The sequence below is a fragment of the Brassica napus genome (assembly GCF_020379485.1).
Source record: "Brassica napus cultivar Da-Ae chromosome A2 unlocalized genomic scaffold, Da-Ae chrA02_Random_23, whole genome shotgun sequence".
Classification (NCBI taxonomy): Eukaryota; Viridiplantae; Streptophyta; class Magnoliopsida; order Brassicales; family Brassicaceae; genus Brassica; species Brassica napus.
The window spans coordinates 212-17,566 of record NW_026013943.1 but is presented as its reverse complement, the minus strand read 5'-3'; the positions used below and the strand labels follow the sequence as shown (position 1 = coordinate 17,566).

The 17,355-nt window shown below is 34.2% G+C and overlaps 4 pseudogenes; 2 read left to right on the top strand and 2 right to left on the bottom strand.

Annotated features, from left to right (window-relative positions):
• Window positions 1-354: 354 nt before the first annotated feature.
• On the top strand, window positions 355-2,190 carry LOC125593996 (annotated as a pseudogene).
• Window positions 2,191-2,866: 676 nt separating this feature from the next.
• Window positions 2,867-5,257, bottom strand: LOC125593997 (annotated as a pseudogene).
• A 4,464-nt stretch (window positions 5,258-9,721) lies between these two features.
• On the top strand, window positions 9,722-12,296 carry LOC125593998 (annotated as a pseudogene).
• A 353-nt stretch (window positions 12,297-12,649) lies between these two features.
• Window positions 12,650-16,224, bottom strand: LOC125593999 (annotated as a pseudogene).
• Window positions 16,225-17,355: the final 1,131 nt, after the last annotated feature.

Below are 17,355 nucleotides of genomic sequence, written 5' to 3'. Positions count from 1 at the left end.
TAACTGTAAACATTGTTCACAGGTGATAGAGATCCGCAAAAAAAAGTAGAGATTGGGTGAAGGTGAAGGATACTAATGTCTCAGACTACTTACCAATCCTCCGGTCTAGTTTATCACAGGAAGTTGCAGCTACACAGCTGTAACAGTCCAGATGTTGGAGAAGTCATCAAAGAGTTTGGAGAAAAAAAAAAAAAAAACCAAAAAAAAAAAAAATATGTCTTAAAAAAAAAATGATATGTAACTGTAAACATTGTTCAAAAGTGATAGAGATCCGCAAAAAAAAAAAAAAAAAAAAAAAGACTACTACCAATCCCCCTAGTTTCATCACAGGAAATGCACACAAAACTGTAACAGTCCCAGATTGTAGTCCCCGAAAGCAGCAGCGAAGAGTCGAATGTGAATCTTGAGTCAGGGAATGACACAGAAGAACTCAAGTTCGAAGAAGCTGCTACAAAGGTTCAAGCTGCTGTCAGATCTCATCAGGTTACTTCTTTTTCTACATTTCAGTAATGAGTTTTCGGTTCTTATTCTGTTGTTTTTCAAATGCGTGAAGGCTCGTGAAGAATTACAAAAGCAAAGTAAAGGTATCGTAAAGCTGCAAGCAGTGATCCGTGGTCACTTGGTTAGAAGACAAGCTGTTGCTACATACTCTTGCATTTGGGGAATTGTGAAGTTACAAGCTCTTGTTCGTGGGGAAGAAAGCTAGATCTTCAGAGACCGATGATCAACTTCAGAAAACAAACTCGGTAATTTAAATGTCTGTTACTTTGTAAGTTCTACTCTAATAACCTTTACTCGATTTCAAAGTTGTATTCTCTTTTGTTTGATAGGAACCTGAGAATCCTGAAACTTTGCAAGGAAGCACTTACAGATGGCTTGAGAATCCCACAAAGCTCTCCATGATTGATAAGGTAACTAACAACAACAATTTGCTATGCAATTATGTAACACTCTCTTACTTATTTGCTTCCTTGACTTTTTTCAGCTCCTAGTTTCGTCGCCAAAGGCATTGCCTCTGAAGATTCAGTATGGTCCTGAAGATCCTAACTCAGCCAAGGTGTGGCTTGAGCGCTGGACGCTGTTGCAGGTTTGGGCTCCTGGTCCATTGGTGGTTAAGAGCTTGTTGCGAAATCTCAGACAAAGAAGCGAAGTTTTCAAGCAGTTGAAGCAGACAAGGGAAACTGAAGAGAAGGTATCAAGAAACCACCCGGTGGTTAAACACTGGAAGTAGCTCTAGTAGCCGTTCTACAGCTGAAAAAGAAAAAGAAAGCCTAAGAGAAATGTGAGGAAGGCTTCCACGCTTGGTAAAGAGGTTTCAAGAACCGAGAATGATAATAAGTCTAAGCAGAACTCGAGAAAAAGTACAAGCGCTGTAAAGGAAGTGTCTTCTTCATTGGAGGTTAAGGAGGAGAAGCCTAGAGTTAGTCTCAGAAAGTCTTCAGTTTCCAATGGGCTAGAGAAACCTACTCGCAAATCTGCTGAGAAGAAGAAAGAGATTGCAGATTCAGTGCAGAAAGAATCGCCTGATTACGAGGTTTCACCTCCTGCTGTTGATACTCCTGAAGAAGAAAAGATGAAAGACAGCACTGAAACAGTTTGTAAAGAAGCTGATCTCGATAAAGATGAGAACCATCGGTTCTGGAGCAAGATGAACTCAAAACCGAAGAGAGAAATGACAAAGCTGAAGAAGAGATTCAAGAGCCAGACGTGCAGATAAGCTCTGAGAATGGAAATGACACAAAGGCAAGCGATAGAAGAGCATCTCTGCCTGCAAAGATTGAGAATCATCATCAAGAAGAAGGGCTTACACATAGCGGGAGAAAGATCCCAAGCTACATGGCTCCAACTGCATCTGCAAAGGCAAGAGTAAGAGGAGGACAAGGGTCTCCAAGGATTGGTGGTCAAGAGAAGCTAGAGAAAATGGAATAACTAGACGCCACTCTCTTCCTCCTGCTGCAGCCAATGGTAAGCTGAACACAATGTCCCCAAGAGCTCACAGACTTCTCATAGCTTCAGCTAAAGGATCGATGAACAGTGACAGATCTTTTTCGTCCTCCAGGGATATTGGTGGTGGTAAGAAGTTTAAAGTTTTTTTTATACACAAGCCTCTTGAAAGTTTCAAACCTCTTAAACCCATTTTGCTCAATGTTTATTTCAGATAAATCGGCGAAAGCTGAGTGGAAACGGTGAATTCTTTTGAGGCAAATAGAGAAAGCAATGCAAAGAGTCATCCTGATCATCTTACACTGTTGAAAAAAAGAAAGCTCTGAAACCTTTTTTATCTGTTTTAACTGTTTTGTTTCTATGTTTTTTGCGTGTGTTACTTCGGTTTGGTGTGGTGAGTCTTTGACATGGTCCCTTTAGATTTCTCTCAGATGCTTTGTCTTCACAAACAAAAAAAAAGGGTTTTAGTAAATAGTTCTTTATAATGCTTCTCTTAATCATTTACAGTTTGTTCATGAATTCGCCTTTTTAATTGTAAAACAAGAAAAGGTAGACTGTATAATCATTAGCTAAACTGAACTTTTTATAAGCCAAACTGAAATTTGTCTGAAGTAAAACTGCACCAAAGTTTTCTAGTTCAAATCTTATGTGGCTGAGCCAAGGATAACTATATTGTAACAACAAAATATTTCTTTAATTTTTGTTGTTAATATGTTGATCAAAGTTTCAGCTCTAATAAGAATAGATAAATTAGCAAATATTTTTTTTGGTCAAACAATTAACAAATTTGAACACCAAAAACTAGACAAAAATTTTCAAAATGCTTATGCCTAAACAACACCGAATCCAAGTAGTGTGAACAAAATGAATTATATTACAAACAAAACAAGTACAAATTACAACAGGAAAAAAAAAGAGAAAATAAATTACAACAGAAAAGTTATTACAGTGATACTATCTTACACGAGGAGATTGATTGTGAGAAGGCAAAGGAGAAGCAATTGGAGTTAAGTGCAAGAGAGGCCGATCATAACTATACCTCCTTGGAGATTTCTGCACAACAGATCCGTTACTACCTCTAGGAGAATCAATCTGGCCTGTCTGGTTCCAGCACCATTACTACCTCTTGGAGAATCAATCTGGCCTTGTCTGGTTCCAGCACCATTACTACCTCTTGGAGAATCAATCTGGCCTTGTCTGGTTCCAGCACCATTACTACCTCTTGGAGAATCAATCTGCCCTAGTCTGGTTCCACTACCTCCAGGAGAAATAATCTGGCCTTGTCTGGCTCCAACCCCAGTACTACTACCTCTTGGAGAATCAATCTGAGCTTGCCTATTACCTCCAGGCTTGGTAGTGGTTGTTGATTCAAGCTGATCAAGTTTGGCCAAAACTTCAGACATTTCGGTCTGAGTTTTGCATCAGGGTTTAAGCACTGCAATGCAAGACTAGCAGCTGTGTATGCTCCTTTCTGAGGATATTGACCTCCTAATCTCGTGTCCATTATTCGAAAAGCTTTCTCTTGTCGCCAAGATACGGCGTTGCCCAGTCCACTAGACTCTGCTCCACTCCTACTTTAGATTTGTCCACTGCTCTTCGTCCTGAGAGTAGTTCCAGTAGTACCACACGCGAAACTGTATACGTCACTCTTAGCTGTTAATCGACCTGCACATGAAAGTCAAGGTATAAGCCACAAAGGACATGACCGGCCCTGAGATTTTAGGGGCAGTAGGCGACTTAGTAAAGATTTCAATAAAAAAAATTATTTTTATAAATTTGGGGGCTTTTTGTTTTACAAATTTGGGAGCCTATGTCGATGTTATTTTCTTCAAAAGAATTAAGGAGGCTCTAGGCGAATGTTTCATCCGGCTTTGCCCAGAGGCCAGAACCTTACAAAGGCTAAAGCTATTGAAGCACATGCTAAAAGTTTATAAGCTAAGGCCAAAGTTTTTCTCACCTGTGGCTACATATTCAGGTGCTGCATATCCGTGAGTACCCATGACTTGTGTGGACACATGTGTCCTGTCACCAGTAGGACCTGCTTTGGCTAGACCAAAGTCTGAAAGTTTAGAGTTGAATTCCTGTGATTAAAAGATCAATAATATTAGAGGTTTGATCAGAAATGAAGTGATAAGGTGTTGAATAGAGAGCTTGATAATCAGTGTTATTACCGCGTCTAGTAGAATGTTAGCAGCTTTAAAGTCTCTGTAAATCACTTGCGATTTAGCGTCGTGAAGAAAAGTAAGTCCTTTAGCTGCTCCTATAGCAACTTTCATCCTTATAGCCCATGTTAGTGGCTGCGCACCACCTGCAATACCAAAAGGAAAAATCATTTAACGGGGAGATAACAAAACACGGTTTAAAAGAACCAAAGATGTTGTTGACATTACGTCTAAAGAGATGATTCTCCAAGCTTCCTTTTGGCATGAACTCGTACACCAGTAACCTGTCTTCACCCTCTACGCAGTACCCAACTAGTTTGACAAGGTTTGGGTGACTAAGCTGACCAAGATAGTTCACTTCAGTCTGAAACAAAACAATGTCACAACACAATCTCATGATCAAAACAAAGATTAAGAGAGGAGAGGCAAAAGTTGCTCACCAGCTACTCCTTGTGACCTTGAAACCCTTCAGTTTTGAGCTTCTTAACGGCCACAACGATACCAGAACCGGGTTTGGAAGCGGTTTAAAGTAGTTCCATCGATCCATCCTTTGAAGACGTAACCAAAACCTCCTTCACCAAGAAGACTATCAGGTCGAAAGTTTCTGGTAGCGCTCTTGAGTTCGCTAAAGGTGAAAGCTTTGAGATTTGGGGACGACAAGATCTCTCCTTCTGTTCTCGGTGTGGGTAAAGACTCTAAACTGCTGTAAGAGTTTATGCTTAAGCTTGAAGGGACAGTGGAACGGCTTGTCTTGCTAGAAACTCTTGACCCTGATGAACCTTAAATTAGAGATGGATCATTTATGAAAGGTTCCATCTTTGGACATTCCAAACAAGAAGAACAACTTTGGCACTAAAACCCAGAAGGAAAGGAAGAAACTTTATGAGCTATGGAGAAGATAAAGAAAGTTACCAGAATTAGCATGAGGACTGTGGCTGCTACTTTCCACTTTAGCTGATGAATCCAAACAATTACCCATTTTCTCAAGACAAAGCTTAACTCTTTGTTGGTTCTTTCTCTATACAATGAACAGATTCAAAAGAGTAATTGAGATCGTTATAGTGAGAGAAGAAGGAACGTGAGATTCTGAAAGAACACAGAGAAGCACAGCACACCATTCATACAAAAGTCATGGTGGTGGGGGGTTTTTCTGTAATTACGATTCTACCCTTATGCTTTGGTCGCCGTGGTCCTTGGCTTTTATCGTTAAATGACTACTACACCCTTAGATTCTGCGAATCTATATGGTTTATGCCGTGGATTTTAAACGTCGAGAAGGGACAGTTTGGTCTAAAGCTGGCTGCGTATTTGCTTGCGTCAGCAAGTCCACGTCAGATTGTAAAGTCTTTGCTTTATTACATTTACCTTTAAGCTAAAGCAAAACTCCTAAAGATGTGCATCAAATCTAAAAATGATTTTCCATCACTGACTGATTAATTTTGGTAAAAGATTCGAATGAGTTTTCAGATAAACCTTGGGCTTAATAGTATATATTCAAATAGGGCACGAAAGGTTTTAATGAAAAGAGAGGTGGTTAACACGCTTTTGTGATATTTTAATTTCAAGTGTTATCTAGACTTTATTCCATGCATTGACCCAACACATTCCTCTCTATTCACATTGCGTTTTGGACCGACACATACAAGAGCTTTTTTGTCCGTATTACACCTTGACACGTGTGAATAATTGTGGAACATTTTAAAATATCCTAGAATTCTGAATGTATAAAATAACACAAATCGTAATTCAATAATAGTTTTGCTTCTTGTTGTACAAAACAAGACTAAATGGTTAGTTATTCAGAATAGTTTCGTTCTCATAAATTCTCAAATTAGTTTCTTTTTTCGTTTGTTAGACAGGTGTACGTGGTTGGCAACATATTACGAGTAAGGTCGAACGATATTGTAGTCCTTTTTTTGTCGGCAATTGTATAACATTAAAAGCAACTTGATATATGATATCACCAAGTGATTGGTATGAATTATATCAATCACAAGAGGTTTTAACTACGAAGCATGTGAATGGGAACACGACAGAAAGTATGTGAATAGTAAACTTTTGACTATTTGAAACTCTTCAATACTATTTATTTGTCAACCATATCATAATATATCTATTAATTATGAATAAAAGTACGTATATGTAATTTATACTATTTATGAGTGCATAGCAGTATTTATTTATTGTCATATTTTATGAGTCCAACCTTTCTTTCATTTGTCAACAATATTATCTTCTTTGCCTTGAAACAAAAGCATCTTATCACCTTTGATTTTATAACATCTGTTAGTACTACTTTACAATTATTCATATATAACTTGATGTTTACATAATTACATATCAATATGTAATATAAGTTTCTTATATTGTCCTCTGAATAGTTCTAACAAAGCTATTAGACAATAAAATTTGTGATTGTTGAAGAAAAAATACGAATCATGTCATTAGTAACACGACAAAATGTATGTGAATAGTTATCTTTTGACTATTTCAATCTCCTGCAATGGATTTTGTTTAATGTTATAATTTAATAAAAACCATAAAATAAAAAATCATTTATTATAGTATTATGATTGTTTTTATAACTAAAACTCATTTTCACACATAAGTTCAACTTAATATTTGTATTTTATAATCATGGTGCACATATGAATTGTTATAAACTTTATATTAAGGATTAGAGAAAATACTATACATAAATATTCAAACTGAATATAATCCAAAAAAAAAAAAGTAAAAGGAAAAATTTTGAAGTAAAAATTACTATTAAATAAAATTTTACAATTCTCTCTGGCCACGTTTTTTTTTAAAAAAGGAAAAATTCTTAATGGAAAAGGAGAAGTTATTTTCACATAATAGAAGTTAATTTATTGATACAGTATCAATCTATTTTTAATTGATACATATCACAATCATATCAAGTGAAATATTTGAAGTTAATTTTAGTTTATATTTTTAACACAAAATTATTAAAAATTAAAGTTAGTTAATTATAAGAAAAATAAGATTACTTTTACGTTTTTATTTTTTTAGACTTTTAAAAAGGAAATTAATTATTTATTTTTTTTTAGATTTTTATACAACTATTTTATTTTTAGTAGAAAATTATGTTTAATTATTTATATATTTTGTCCTATACATACAAACACATATTTATCATATTCACACATACTCATGTACGACAATAACATCAAAATAAAAAATTATGCTAGCATAATAAGATGTAATAAGGATAATAAAAAGTTGAGTTGTATCAAGAAATTAAAAGAAAATACTTAGAAAATACTTTTCATGTAAATAATATTGTGTTATGTAAAAATATGTGTAAGCTATTTTTGTTTAAAAATATAGATGTAAATATTTGTAGCTATTTTGTTTATAATTTTATAACATACATTATCTATTAAAAAGGAAAGATATTTACTTATAAGAAAATAATAAGAGTACTTTTACAAAAAAAAATAATTATGCTTTTAAAAGTAATATTATTTATTTTAAATTTAGTTTTTCTTCATGTTTTTATTAAATAATTTATTGTACTTATAGGGTTTTACAATTCATTTTTGTTTAACATTTTTTTCTTAAAATTTAATGTTTATCTTTTATAATTCTCTATCTTTACTATCTTGTAAAACAAACATTATAACAAAAAATAATAATAACAATAATAATAATAATAGTAATAATAATAATAAGACTATTAAATAATATTTATAATTAAACTTTAAGAAAAATCGTTTTTATTATTTTAGTATATATATTTTGATTATGATATAGTTTAACACATATCACATTTCTATATATATAACTACCATGTGTCACAATCATATTAATTAACAACTTTAAAGAACCAAACTCAATATAATATTTTACAATTATATTTTTTAAAAATTTAGAAAAAAAAAATTATATTAAATAAATTTTCATATCTATTCTAGGATTTTGAAAAAAAAAAATTTCTAAAAACATTACTACTAAATTTTTCATAAATCGTTTTTACTATTAAATAATTTTTAAAAGTAGATTTTTCAAAATTCGTTTTTTTATTATCTTATTATATATATATTTTAATCATTATATATTTAAACATATGTCACAATATTAGAAACAAATTATTATCAAATAATCTTTTGAAATAATCTTTTTATTAGGATTAAAAGGAAAATTACTATCTATTCTATTATTTGCGAAGTAAATTTTTGGATTCGAGCTCTCACGTTAAAAGTTAGAGTGGTTAATACTGTTTATACCTTAATGAATAAAATTCATAACTAAATTAAAAAATAAAAACGAAATTTTAATTGATTTGATTACATATTGATTAATATTAATAATAGTAAGAATTATCCAAAATATGAAAATATAATTTAAGAAAGTGATAATTTATGTATATATTGTATTGTTCTCTGAAAAGTCTTTTAGTAAAAAATTAAAAACATAAATTATATAACAAAATATTAATCAAATAAAATTCTTAATTATATAAAATAAAATATTGAATCATCCAAAATCTAAAATATAATTAAAAAGATAATTTCTCTATATATATATTGTATTGTTATCTGAAAAAGTATTTTAGTAAAACTTTTAAAACATAAATTATATAATTAAATATTAATCAAATAAAATAAATTTTTGGAATCAAGCTTTCACGTTCAAAGTTAGAGTGGTTAATATCGTTTATACCTTTAATGAATAAAATGTATAAATAAATTAAAAAAATAAAAACAAAAACAAAATTTTAATTGATTTGATTAGATAATTTATTAATATTAATAATAGTAAGAATTATCCAAATCTGAAAATATAATTTAAAAAGAGATAATTTATGTATATATTGTATTATTATTTGAAAAAAAATCTTTTAGTAAAAAGTTAAAAACATAAGTCATACAACTAAATATTAATTAAATAAAATTATTTATTATATAACTAAAAATAGAATATTGAATTATCCGAAATCTAAAAAATAATAAAAAAAAGAAGATAATTTATACATATATACTGTATTATTATCTGAAAAAATATATTAGTAAAACGTTAAAATCATAAATTATATAACTAAATATTAATCAAATAAAAGTTTTTAATTATATAATTAAAAATATAATATTGAGTTATTTTAAGATTTATTTTAGTAATGAATATAGTGTACAAAGAACTTTTTAAAAATTTATGAAAATGTTTAAGCCCGCATCACGGGCAAAATACCTAGTTAAATAATATATATAATAAAAATTTTAATGAAATTCGGTTTTGTTAATATCTTAGTATATATTTTTAATTATGAGATTGATTATCACATGTCACAATCTTAAATATATAATTATTATGTGTCGCGATCATGTTAATTAACAACTTTGAAGAACCAAACTTTATATAATAAAATATATATATTCAGCCACATTATTGATGTGTTGTTATCATATTTTAAGCTTTCAACCATACTTTATTTGTCAACCATATATCATATCTTCCTTTACGTAAAAGTATATCTTATCACCTTTGTTTTGATAAACATTATTCAATATTTTATAAACATTCATAAAATATTTATGTATCAATATCATCAACCATTGTCTCATTTCTCCCATGAAAATTTCTGTTACAACTCGTAGAAAATTTGATATATGAAAAATCAAAATATCAAATGGCCCCCAATGATTGTAACCCACTCTGGTCAACAAAGCAGCCAGCCACCGAAACTTCCTAACATGTTGTAAACTTTCGAGGCAACGTGTGGTTATAATAGCAAACAAACGGTGTGTAGTTTCCCTTTCAACCTCAGACACGGAGACCATTTCGCAAGCTGAACCCCAAAAGTGTTTTACGCGTCATCTTACCCAATCAGAAGCGTAAAGCGAGATCACCAGTCCAGTGTCTAACCTCCACGTGGAGCATCGACGTCTATTTTCGCGCCTTTTGTAACAAATAATAAAAAATTCGTCCAAAACAAACATCTCGGTCGCCGGAGGAATAATCGGCGGTGCGGAGGCGTTTCCCTGAGGGTGATGGAGGCGAATGGATCTGGATTCCGGCGAATTCTGCTGCTGGCGCTGTGCATCTCCGGAATCTGGTCCGCCTACATCTACCAAGGCGTTCTTCAGGAAACTCTGTAAGTGGAATCCCTCTCTCTTCACATCGGATCCGATTCTCGTCAGCTTCATTGTTTCCAATCGTCATTTGATCGGTGCTACGAGCGTGATGTAGCCTAGTGCAACGATTCTCGTATAGATATAGCTCATGCAGTAGGTTGTTCTTAATCTGTATGCATATGCAATTGTATTCGAAATCTTTGTTTGGAGTTTCTAGAGACGTATTATTAGCTGCAGAAACGTCTAGTTTTCCGTGGAGAATGTGAAAGCTCCGGTGGCTACGCGTGTGGAAATCTGGTGTGGTGCGGATTCGAACTCGGTCTCCTGGGATCCACGGAACGCTTTGACCACCCGATTACAGACGCGTGGTTAAAGATTTAATTAAAAGGAGGAGTTAGCTTAATCGCTAAAACTCCTGAATTAACTTATAAGAGTCTAAAGAGGTCACATGTTCAGGTCTCGTTGGGAGGGATTGTTTTTTTAATCAGATGAGAGTTAATTTAACATTGTCTGAGTTCACCATAAGAGATGTACGCGCCTACGAACCTAGAACCTCCTAGTCATTCAAAAATAATAATAATAATCATCGTCTGAAACCTGTGGTTGGAAGTTATAGAGACATAGCGACATCAAACTTGTTATTGGTCCATGGACTAAAATAAAATTCGTTTACTGATTAGGTCCACGAAGAGATTTGGTCCAGATGAGAAGAGGTTCGAGCACCTTGCATTCTTGAACTTGGCGCAAAGTGTAGTCTGCTTGGTCTGGTCTTTTATTAGTGAGCATTTTGTCCAATCCCATCTCTATCTCATTTATCATGGAATACAGACAAATGGAACTGAAATTTAAATCTGATTTTTGGTCCAGTGATTAAGCTTTGGTCAAACACTGGTAACGGTGGTGCACCATGGTGGACGTATTGGAGTGCCGGCATTACTAATACCATTGGTCCTGCCATGGGGATTGAAGCTTTGAAGTACATCAGTTATCCAGCTCAGGTATCTTTTATCCTTCAGATTATGGATTTTAACTACTTAGGGTAAGCGTTGGGTTAAGTTATGATCTTGTTTCGTGCAGGTCTTAGCAAAATCTTCAAAAATGATTCCAGGTAAGGTATCTCTATCTATAGTTTTCAAATGTAAACCATTGTTATCTCGAAATGATTAGTATGAAACTCTTTTACCATGATGCAGTTATGCTGATGGGAACTTTGGTTTATGGAATAAGATACACTTTCCCTGAATACATTTGCACCTTTCTTGTCGCGGGAGGAGTAGCTGTGTTTGCTCTTCTTAAGGTATGCAAATTATCTCATCCAAAAGCTTTGATCACAGCATATTTGTAAGCTTATGATATATTTTGTTTCTTTTCAGACAAGCTCTAAGACAATCAGCAAGCTAGCTCATCCAAATGCACCCTTAGGCTACGCACTTTGCTTCTTAAACCTCGCCTTTGACGGATTCACAAACGCCACCCAAGACTCCATTGCCTCAAGGTACCCGAAAACAGAAGCTTGGGACATAATGCTGGGGATGAATCTATGGGGGACAATATACACATGGTCTACATGTTTGGGTTACCACAAGGGATGGGATTCGAAGCATATCAGTTCTGTAAGCAACACCCTGAAGCGGCATGGGACATTCTGAAATACTGTCTATGCGGTGCGGTGGGACAAAACTTCATATTTATGACGATAAGTAACTTCGGGTCACTAGCTAACACGACCATAACGACGACAAGGAAGTTCGTTAGCATCGTTGTGTCGTCGGTGATGAGCGGGAATCCATTGTCGCTGAAGCAATGGGGATGTGTTTCGATGGTGTTTGGTGGTTTGTCTTATCAGATTTTCCTTAAATGGAGCAAGTCGAAAAGAGTGGAGAAGAAGAAGCAAAAGAGTTGAACAAAAGAGCGAAAACACACAATGTGTATGGGCTCTGTTACCTTTTCTCATATCTCTAAACTGAGTTTTAGATTAGATTTTTTTTTTCCTTTTAGCTGTTTATGTTTAACCAACCGAAACAGTCTCAAACCAGATTAGTCAACTGTAAAACTAGTGATTAGCAGAGAGGTAATAGTAATGATGATTCAAATATGACTTAACTTTTGCGATCCAAATATATGACTTAAATTCTTGGTCGGTTCGACTAGTATGGTTGTCTTGAAAACATTGATTACAAACTGAAAACCGGTTTAGAAGAGGACTAATAAATAAGAGCGGTTGAAAGTTTTCAAACTAAAAAAGGTAGAAAGTGATGATTACGTTTTGTCTTCCACTAACTAACATACTTAACTCTTGCCATTTTAAGAGAAGCAGATCCAGATTCAACTAAGAACCCTCTTCATTTTGAAGCTTTGTTTCTGCAACTACATGCAGCCACGGAAGGAGGAGAAGAACATGAAAGCATAGCAGGTAAGTTTATAAAAACAATAATAAAAGATAGTATATGTCACACCAAAATCAAATCATTTCCACCCATATAATCATCTCTTTACAAATCATATGAATCTTCTGAGAAGGAAACAAAGGGGAAACAAAAAATATATTTTTCTGTTTTTCTTCTTCTCACATCTATGAGAACTTCTCACACCTATGAGAAGTTACACTACAGAAAGAAAATGAATTGAAAGCAAAGTTTTTTTTTTCTTCTTCTCCAAAACCTTATGCTAGTCTTGGCTTATCTTTTCTTATTCTTCTTCTGTCTGTTTTTTTTCTAATCATTACTGTATATAGAAAGGCGACATGCCTCTCTGAAGTTGTTACTATATAGGTTTCTTCTGTACAGAGAATCAAGAACACAACAAATTAAGAATTCATGGGGGAGGCAAAGACCCAGATTATGTATCTGGGTTTGACCCTAAAAGAGGGGGAGATGAAACCAAAGAATCTTTCTTTTTCTTAGACACACGAACTATAAACTGAAGAAACACTCATACTTGAAGCCTTTTTTAAGTATGAGAAGAAACTCTCTGAATGAGTTGAATGCTGAGTATCTGAGAGAGAAACTCAGTTTCTGAGATTGGTCTAGACTTAGAAATGTTACCTTAACATTCAATGGAGTCTAGACCACTGAGGGGGAAAAATGCAGATCATGGCACGCCCGCTTCACTAAAACTTTTTCAGGCCGATATGGCTGCAAAACCTATGAAGAAATTTCTAAGCAAAAAGAGAAGAAATGCATGTTATGTCCAACTCCATGAGGACACAACTGCGGTTTTAGGTTCGTTTTTTTTTTCTGGTTGGGTTGGTTTGGTTTACAAACTATCAAGAAGGACTCTTTTGCAAGGAGGTGGTTGTGAAGGATTAGCACTCGGACATGGATATGGGGACTCCACACCCAGTGTTTTTAGAAGAAAGCTCCTCTCCTGCAGTGACACAGATCAGTCAGTTCCATTCCTATAAAACTATACCAATTCAAATGATTCGGTGCAAGCTTACTTACACTTTCAGAGAATTGAGGGCTTGGGATGCCTGCTGCTAGATCTGAACAGTGGAGTGACTTGAACAGGCGAGTTAAACTCTTCTTCACCAGACATGGGCACAATCTCATTACAGTTCTTTAGGATATCATCATGACAAGTTGAGAGTAAACCCACTTGTTCCACAGTTGCATCAGACACAATCCCTTGATCCTGTAGTACCTCCACGACACTTTGCTTCTGAGATATTGTCTGAGTATCAGAAGACATTGGTTGCTGTTGGGTCTTATCACCAGAAGGGTGTTACAGTTACAGTTGATCCTGAGCTATTCTCAGAGCTTGCTGGTGAATCATGGAGATCAGGTTGCCTATAAGATACTTGACTAGCTTCATTACTACTCCTCAAATCTTCAACAAGATCCTTGAACTCCTCCTCAAGCTGGAAATCCATCTCCGGAAGTCCATAACGGAATATATCATTCTCTTTGCTTTTATTCAAGAAATCCTGCAGGACCTGCACATTAGTAGCACCAACAACAACATTTTTGTTAAACAGCCTCTTGAAAAGTGTTTCCTAATCATTGCAAAACCGCATAGTTAGTTACCTTCCATGCATTCTCCATGCTTTGTTCAGTGTTGTCTGAGTTTACTTTATGCGCCAATGAACTGAGAAGCTCAGCTTGTTGCATCAAGTTTGTTACCTTTGGATCATCCTTCTTAAGAAACACTTCTTGGTTACCTATACCCAGAAACACACAATTAACTTACTATGCTGCATCTTTACTAATGCTCTCATTACAGGATAAGCAACAACAACATAAAGAATAGATTTGGGCAGAGTTGTTTACCGTCATTTTCTTTCACATTGTCTGTTGATTCTGCTCCTCCGTGCTACCAACACTTGTGGCATTTGTGGGGTAGTACCGAAAATGGAGGTCTTACTTGCTGATTCACACTTGAATGAACCTTTATATGTGATCTATCCCCATAGTTAGTGATCTCTTTAAGGTCTGGAATGTGACTTCTCCTGAAATATAGAGCATAGTCAATCCACAATTCAAAGCTTGCTTTCTTCTATGAATCCAAAAGAGAAAACCCAAAACAAGTTTCTCACCTGGTTTTCTTAGCAATAGGAGATTCACTTTCGACTTTGCAGGGTGCAGTAACACCATCTGGGAACAGGACTCTCTTGTTGTTTGAGTTCACAGAACAAGCAATACTATTCTCTTTAGCCATGGCTTCATACTTAGCTCTCTTCTTGCACAGTGTTGTGAACCTGTTCTTCACTGCATTATCAGTTCTACACACAAACAAGAGAAGAACATTTACCATCTATACTTTCATTTTCATAACTTGATTCATAAAAAGCTTTTCTTTATGTTCTCTAATAGATATATACCTGCCTGAGACCACTTTTGCAATCTCAGTCCATCTGTTCCCAAACAGTCTCTGTGCCTAAAAAACCAAAACACAGAAAGATCAGACAAAACTCTTATGGGATTAAAAGAAAGATGTCTTGTCTAACCTCACACAAAAGAGTATCTTCTTCAGGAGTCCAACCACCTCTCTTGAAATCAGAGTTTAAGTATGTATACCATCTGCAAAACCAAAACCCCATGATCCGATTTAAAAAAAAAAAAAAAAACACAGAAACAATCATCTTGATCAGAGTTTTAAACCAGACCTTCTTCTACACTGCCTTGTGCTCTTATCAGTAAACTTAGATGCAATGATCGCCCAACTGAGAAACCAATCAACACAACAACAACATCAGAATCAATAAAACAGAAAACTTTGTCCGAGAAACTGTAAGAAAGAAAAGAGACTAACTTTTGAGTTCCATTTAAAGTGATTTGCTGTCTGAGAATATCATCCTCCTGCAAAACTCAAAGCAAAACCCATCTCAGAGACTAGACAGAGCAATGAAACAGAGATTCATTATTATTTATATAGAGAATAGAGAATAGAGAGAGAGAGAGAAAGGGGAAGAGACCTGTTGAGACCAGGTAACAAAATGACGCTCCTTTTTTTGGAATCATCTTCTTCGTTAATAACGATCTTATTCTTCTTCTTCGTTGTCTCTTCCATTGTAATATATTTTTCTCTCTCTGACGCTCTCCCTCTGTTAATATTCTTTGTCTATTCTTGGACGCTCCTTCTCCCTTTATTATAAAACCCACAGCGACGAGACGACCCCTCCCAACTTTTTTTCTTATCTGGAAAAATAAAAATCCAAACTTTTTTCCAGGAAAAACAAAAAACAAATACTAATAATAATCAAAAAAATCACTTTAGAAAGGGACTACTTATATATTCATCACTCGTGCTTTTAAAACCCTCACAGAATCGTCTTGATTCGTAAGTTTTTTTTCTTTTCACAACGGTTGAGTTTCAAACAAAAAAAACGAAAAGGGTTGTTTTTTTAGAAAGAGAGAAATAACAAAAGTTGAGATTTTTTCCTAAAATTGAAATATAAAAGAATCACCTTTTGGTTCTTTGGTTATCAGTCAGGATTCATGAATCATGAGCATTGGTTTCCTTAGTAACCTTCACTGTTATTTGGAAACAAATGAAAATTTGATCTCTTTCTCTCCGTCACATGACTCTTCTTTTTGAACTCTCATCTCTCTCTTCTCTCTCTCTGTAGATTATATTTTCAATGATTTTGGGAATTTAATGAAAATAAATAAAATTATTAAAAATAAAATAAAGGGCAACGTCTAGGATGGGGGGGGGCTAGTGCGCGGGTATGAAAGGAAGTTTGAAAAATAACGCTGAAATCCATGTGTCTCCTCCACCCATTCATGTTTTTATTTATTTTTAACGACTATTTTTCTTTTTTCTTTTTTTTGGTAAAAATGTAAAGACTTTTTTTAATAAAATAAAAAATAAAAATAAACTTTATTTTCTTTTATTTCGATTTTTTTTCTTTGTAATTACCACATCCATAAAAATACAAGAGAGTCTGATACATTCAAAACTTCCTTAAGTTACACACAACGGAACGTGGTGATTTCATTGTCTATAGTAGTGTGTGGGGGAATATGATTACTTTTATGGTTCTCTAATTTTTTTAATTACAAAAAGAATATTTGAAAGGGTTTGCATTTGAATAGTGCACATGGTTTGATTCGTGATCTTCAAGCGATAAATTAGTGTCTAGAATACTGTTTTCATTTTTTTTTACTCTTATTTCTCCTTAATTGTGTTTAATCTTTTGGTGATACAAGTATTTAGTTTGAAATATAAACTGATGATAACACTTGTTTGACATAGTGCAAGAAAAATTTGGCTTGATTTGATACAATTCTAGTATGAGTTGAATTTAAACTTTTAATATTTAAATGTTAAGATTAAAATTATGTTCGAGAGAGGTGTCTTTCTTCAGGCTCAATGTTTTTTTCTCTCTCGTTCTTTCTATCGAATAATCGTTTGGAAAGATGCTTTTTCTGGTCTCTGGTGTCTTGTCGGACCATGATAAGGCTTCATCTTTCCCTCCTCATTTGTCTCTTCTTTTTTGATATCGAACATAAATAGTTGTGGTTTGTAGGATTTAGCGGCAGTGTGTCTTTTCTTTTTGAACTTCAGATAAATTTTCTAACGCCATGGATCTATAGGAGAGTGTCGTCGCTGCTTGAGGACGGTGGTGGTGAGGTTCCAGAGACTCCGCAAGTAGTCATCAAGGTTAGGTGCTTGGACTGAATGTTGTGAGGTGGTTTCGACGACGATATAAC